The sequence below is a fragment of the Misgurnus anguillicaudatus genome, chromosome 6 (assembly GCF_027580225.2).
Source record: "Misgurnus anguillicaudatus chromosome 6, ASM2758022v2, whole genome shotgun sequence".
NCBI classification, from domain to species: Eukaryota; Metazoa; Chordata; class Actinopteri; order Cypriniformes; family Cobitidae; genus Misgurnus; species Misgurnus anguillicaudatus.
In genome coordinates, this window is record NC_073342.2 from 9,487,129 (window position 1) to 9,493,608 (window position 6,480).

At 37.0% G+C, this 6,480-nt stretch overlaps 1 long non-coding RNA gene across 1 annotated transcript; it reads right to left on the minus strand.

Annotated features, from left to right (window-relative positions):
• Window positions 1-4,433: 4,433 nt before the first annotated feature.
• On the minus strand, window positions 4,434-5,819 carry LOC129441635 (uncharacterized). Its single transcript, XR_012369982.1, has 2 exons — window positions 5,663-5,819; window positions 4,434-5,515 (listed from the first exon to the last, which is right to left on the minus strand). It is a non-coding gene; the product is annotated as an uncharacterized lncRNA (long non-coding RNA).
• Between the last annotated feature and the right edge of the window lie 661 nt (window positions 5,820-6,480).

Sequence of the window (6,480 nt, forward strand, 5' to 3'; positions counted from 1 at the left end):
CAGAGTGAGTGTACCAAGTCATAGTGTCATGCAAGTACGATGTAAAATACACGCTAAGCCATTGAAAAAGGACACAGTGTTTGTTTTTGAGCCGAATGAGAATCCACAGTGGCCAGAGGGACTTGAGTTTTGTGACTCCCTAGTTCAAGTAAAGAAATGTGTGTACCCTAGTTCAAGTACACACATTATCCTCATGGTGCAAAATTCAACTGCTCACGATATTGTGCTGGCTAGCAGAATGATAATTGGTACTGTACAACCCGCTGCAGGCGTATGTCCACTTAGCACTCCTTTGCAAACAAACTCATCTGTAGAGATAGGGAGCATTGAAACTGGAAGTGTCAAAAAACAGGAAGTGGATGAAGATCTCTGGGACCCTCCAATCGATCTTAGACACCTAAATGAGGAGCAGAGAAAAATTGTATGCAAGATGCTGCGAGAAGAATCTGCCTGCTTTTCTCGGTGTGATAGTGATATAGGTTGCATTGAAAAGTTACAGTTAAACATTTCCTTAAAAGACCAAGAACCAGTTGCACGTACCTACCTGTACGTTCCAAAACCCCTCTATGAGGAAATGAAAGATTACCTGCTCGATCTAATGGCACAAGGTTGGATAGAGAAATCACATTCCGCTTATGCTTCCCCGGTGGTCTGTGTAAGGAAGAAATGTGGCTCCCTACGCCTGTGTATCGATTATAGAGAGTTAAATCGCAAGACACACCCTGACAGACAACCCATACCTAGAATGCAAGATGTAATGGATGGTTTAGGAGGCAACACTATGTTTTCATTATTGGACCAAGGAAAAGCCTATCACCAGGGGTTCATGGCAAAAGACAGCAAACATCTCACAGCTTTTGTGACCCCCTGGGGATTATATGAATGGTCCAGGATCCCATTTGGTCTTATGAACGCGCCGGCGGCTTTCCAGCGTTGTATGGAGGAGTGTCTAGAGGGCCTCCGTGATAAGATCTGTGTCCCCTATCTAGATGACACCCTTGTATTCAGCAAAACATTCGAGAGTCATGTTAGTGATGTCCAGAAGGTGCTACAGAGACTAAGACAATACGGAATAAAATTAAAACCCAGCAAGTGTGAACTATTCAGGACTGAGATCCGTTACCTTGGAAGGATAGTATCCGCCGAAGGGAACAAAATGGACCTGGCCGACACTGCCGCCATCAGAATCCTGAAAGAGAAAAAACCAAGTACAGTTGGTGAGTTGAGACTAATAATGGGATTGTTAAGCTATTACCGTCAGTATGTGAAGGACTTCTCCCGCATTGTGGCCCCTCTGTATGACTTGACCAAGGGACACGCAGCGACGGTTGAGGAGACAGATACCCAGAATCTGCATCCAAGAGGCAAAACATTCAACAAACGAGGTAATTCAAAAGTAGTTCCAGCACAGACTCGAATTGAATGGACTGATACCCACCAACAGATCCTTAATAAGTTAGTAGATTGCCTGATTCAACCACCAGTTCTGGCATTTCCAGATTTTTCTAAGCCATTTGTCTTACATACAGACGCCTCAAACAAAGGACTTGGAGCTGTGTTGTATCAGCATCAGGATGGGAGCCTTCGTGTGATTGCATATGGGTCACGGGCGTTATCTGTGTCAGAGAAAAACTATCACTTACATTCTGGTAAATTAGAATTCTTGGCTCTCAAATGGGCAATAACTGAGAGATTCCGTGACTATCTCTACTATGCCCCGTTCTTCACGGTCTATAGTGATAACAATCCTTTGACATATATTCTGTCCACTGCAAAATTAAATGCCACAGGCAGCAGATGGGTGGCCGAACTAGCCGACTTCAATTTCACTATCAAGTACCGCCCAGGCAAACAGAATACAGATGCTGACTTTCTGTCCAGGATGCCATTGGATGCAGAAACCCTGATGAATGAGTACACTGAGGAAGTATCATATGATACCATAGGGGCAGCTATTCAGTCAGTGGAGCTACAGTCAGAGGCGAACGCAGCATGGTCAATGGCTATTTCAATCGAAGATGCTTATGCACCGCAAAACACCTCTTTTGATTCATTAACACCAGAAAAGATCAAACAAGACCAGGAGAGCGACCCACATATAGGACCAGTGCTACAGTGCAAAGTTTCTGGAGTAAGGCCGTCACATCTTGAGCTCAAGCAGTTGAGTGTGCAGAGTCGTTGTTTACTCAGAGAATTTGAAAAATTGGAAGTGGATGATCAAGGAGTTCTACGGAGAAAAACGGCCCATAGAAAACAATTGGTAATACCAACTGAGCTAAAACTTACAGTGTTGAGAGAGCTGCACAACGAAATGGGGCACCAGGGTTCTGACAGGACACTGTCCTTAATTAGGGATAGTTTCTTTTGGCCGTACATGCAGCGTGAGACAGAGCAGTATGTGATGAGCTGTGCTTGTTTGAAACAAAAGAAACCCAGCCGAGAAACTAGAACACCTCTTGTAAACATCACAACTACCTACCCTTTTGAGCTTGTGTCTGTTGATTTCCTCCATGTTGATAAGTGTCGAGGTAGCTACGAGTACATTCTGGTGATTGTGGATCATTTTACGCGCTTTGCGCAAGTGTACCCAACCACATCCAAGTCAGGCAAAGTTGTAGCAGACAAGATATTCAACGATTATGCCCTTAAGTTTGGATTTCCGACACGCATTCACCACGACCAAGGAGGTGAATTTGAAAACCAACTTTTCTCACAACTCAGCAAGTTCTGCAATGTGGCTGGCTCAAAGACTACCCCTTATCACCCACAGGGTAACGGCCAAGTAGAACGATTTAACCGTACATTGTTGCAGATGCTTAAGACCCTCACAGACAAGGACAAGAACAATTGGAAGGATTCCTTAAATAAACTTGTGTTTGCCTATAACTGTACACGTACTGAAGTAACTGGCTTTTCTCCATTCTATCTGTTGTATGGCCGCCCTCCAAGATTGCCTATCGATATGCTGTTCAATCTTCCTGCTTTTGTATCTGGAGCTGGTCCTCAAAATTATGCTGATCATTGGAGACAGGGAATGCAAGAAGCGTATGCTATTGCAAGAGAAAATGCTCACAAAGTGGCTCAGAGAAATAAGAAAAACTATGATGCCAGAGTTAGAAGCACAGTGTTAGATCCTGGTGACCGAGTATTGGTGCGGAATCTAACTCCCAGGGGAGGCACTGGGAAATTAAGAAACCATTGGGAAGACACCCCTTGTGAAAAAAAAGTGTGCTTAAGTGTACTTTTATAAAGTGTACTTATTACATAAATAATACACTTTAAGTATATACACTTAAGTGTGAATTAAATGCCATCTTTTCGGCGCACTGAATGCACATTAAGTGTAATTAATTTCACATATATCATATATTAAGTTGAAATAAAATGTAATAAGTTGCCATTAAGAGTGATTTTTTGGAACAACTTAATTGGTACTTTATTACAACTTTATATCTACTTTCATAATTGCTTCTAGTGTTATTACAATATACTTAAAGTGCACTACACAATATAATAACATGCAACTTTGTGTTTATAAAATGTGCTATATAAATAAAGTGGATTTGGATTTGGATTTGGATTAATGTGATTTAAAATGCACTTTAATGTCTGTTAACAATACTCTTAAGTGTGAATTAAATGCAATCTTTTCGGCGCACTGAATGCACATTAAGTGTAATTAATTTCACATATATCATATATTAAGTTGAAATAAAATTTATTAAGTTGCCATTAAGAGTGATTTTTTGGAACAACTTAATTGGTACTTTATTACAACTTTATATCTACTTTCATAATTACTTCTAGTGTTTTTATAATATACTTAAAGTGCACTGTTCAATCTACTGTCAAGCAATTAATGTGAAATTAAAAATAAGTTAATGTATATTAACAGTACATTTAATTACTCATTAAATGTAATGTTTCAAATACAAGTTTGCCAAATAAATTCAAATATACAAAATTAAATTCAATCAGTTGAACTGTGATTTCAGTGCAGTGAAGTGATTTCAATGCATCTCTCTACAGTATGTACTTTTACTACTTCTATTGTATGTGAAATATGGTTATGTACTTCTCAAAATACTGAAAAACAAATCAAAACAAAAAGTTAATTAAATATGTATTCATTTCAGTTTAATGCATTGCAAACAAACAAAAACCACAATGCTTACACTGACAATAAAACAGTTTGGTAGTCAGATTTTTTGTTTTGCAAAAGTACATTTAATAAATTAATTATGAGTTGTATATGTCCAAACAAAAAAAAACTCATTTTAATATTGTTAAATTGGAATCAACCAACTATCAATATTGAATAATTACATCCCTTAGAAAAAAATAAACTCAAAGTTATTATTTTTTAACATTTTAACAGACAACTAAAAAAGAACTGCATGAACTTTAAATTAACAAGTCTTTGGTAGGTCACATCAGTCTAATGATCATTTATTAAATGCGTTTAGAAATATTGCCATGAAAGTGTACTTTCTTTATGTAGCGGGTATTAACTCACTTACTTATGGACCAGGCATAATAATAAGATCAGAAGGGTGCACGGTACGAAGGAGGAGGTAGCAGTGATAGTGAGCAACAAGCAGAGACAGAAGGTAAGTTGATTAATAAATTATTTTACTTTGAGTATTGAGAAACCTTTCTTTTTCTTTCCTTAATCACAAAAAAATAGTAAACAACAATGAAAATACAATTAACTATATATACCAGGGTTCCTCAAATCCTACCCTGGAGGTCCAGAGCACCACAGAGCCCAGCTCCAACCCCAACCAAACCCACCCACCTGTGATTTCCTAGTGATCATGAAGACCTTGATTAGCTTGCTCAGGTGTGTTTGATCAGGGTTGGAGCCAAACTCTGTAGTGCTCCGGACCTCCAGGGTAAGATTTGAAGAAGAGGGATATATGTACTATGGGTGCACCCTCTAAATTACTTCTCATTTACAGAAATCACAGTCACAATCAATGTACAAAGATGGTACAAATTATATATGTAACACACTGAAATCCGTATTCAAGTTCAAAGTTCTTATCAATTGGAGTATTGATCAGTCTTAAATTATCAGATTTGTGCTTCTGAAATGTTTCAGTTCAATGAAGTAAACAAACAAAATAAGGAAACAGTTTCTGAAATGTATCCTCTTACTTGTCTGAAGAAAAATATTTAAAATAGAAATTTGTCCTTTCCTCTAGATTCGTGATCCAATCAGGTCGAAATGGGAGGCTCGCCATCAATTAGGAAAATCCAGCTCAAGGAATGTTCATACGAAAGGAAAAAACATTCAATATTGTGTATCAATAATGATGAACAATTGTACACAATACAGGAAACAAATAAAATACATACATAAGTGCCATCATCATAATAAATGACAATTTAGACAAATACCTGTCCATTCACGTGTTTCTCTCTCTTTTTGTCTTTCACAGGCACGTGCAACCAAAATGGCGTCAGCGAACAGCAGCGAACACAACGCACCATGTGGTTTTACATAATCACACTGCAATGAACAATCCAACCCATATAACATCACAATATAACACCATTTTGTCTCGTATGGATTAAACAAATAAAATGATATGACATTTAAAGTGTTGACATTCGTTTTTATGGCTAATTATAACATTGGTAATTATAAATAACTCACCAGGTCAAAATGAAAGCTCAAAAAGTGTTCAATCCACACAATCACGCTGTATCATTGAATATATGCAAGTTAAATTCTGATTTCTTCAGTTTATATGAACTTAGGAGTCATATTTAATCAAATTAAACACTCTTGCGTTAGATAGAGTGTCTCTGTCGCTCTGCATCTCTCTTCTGAACTGAGACGCGATCCGAAAGCAAAAAAGGGGCGGAGCTTACAATTAAACACTCCGATTGGTTTACTCATTTCAGATTTATAATTCAGATTGAATTATTCACATTTATTTCCTCATTTATAAAATAAATGTAGATGTATGAATAGTCTCTATTATTTTTAAGCACACTTTTAAAATAATAATATTTAATTATTTAACCAGGGTTACATTTAAGTAAATCTAAATTAGACAAAGTGCATTTTTAAAAAGTGTACTTAAGTATGTTAAGAAATATTGTGATGAAAGTGTACTTACTATAAGTTAAGCTTAATTAGACAGTATTAAAAAGTGCATTTTTAAAAGTGCACTTAAGTGTGTTTATAAATATTATGTTGAAAGTGTACTTTCTTTAAGTTAAGCTTAATTAGACATTAATACAAAGTGCATTTTTAAAAGTGCACTTAAGTGTGTTAGTGAAATATTCAGTGGTGGACAGTAACGAAGTAAATGTAATTCGTTACTGTACTTAAGTAGTTTTTTCGCGTATCTGTACTTTACTCAAGTACTTTTATTTTGGGAGACTTTTACTTTTACTTTACTACATTTTAAAGTCAAATATCTTACTTTTTACTCCACTACATTTTAAAAAATCAGTCGTTCCTTT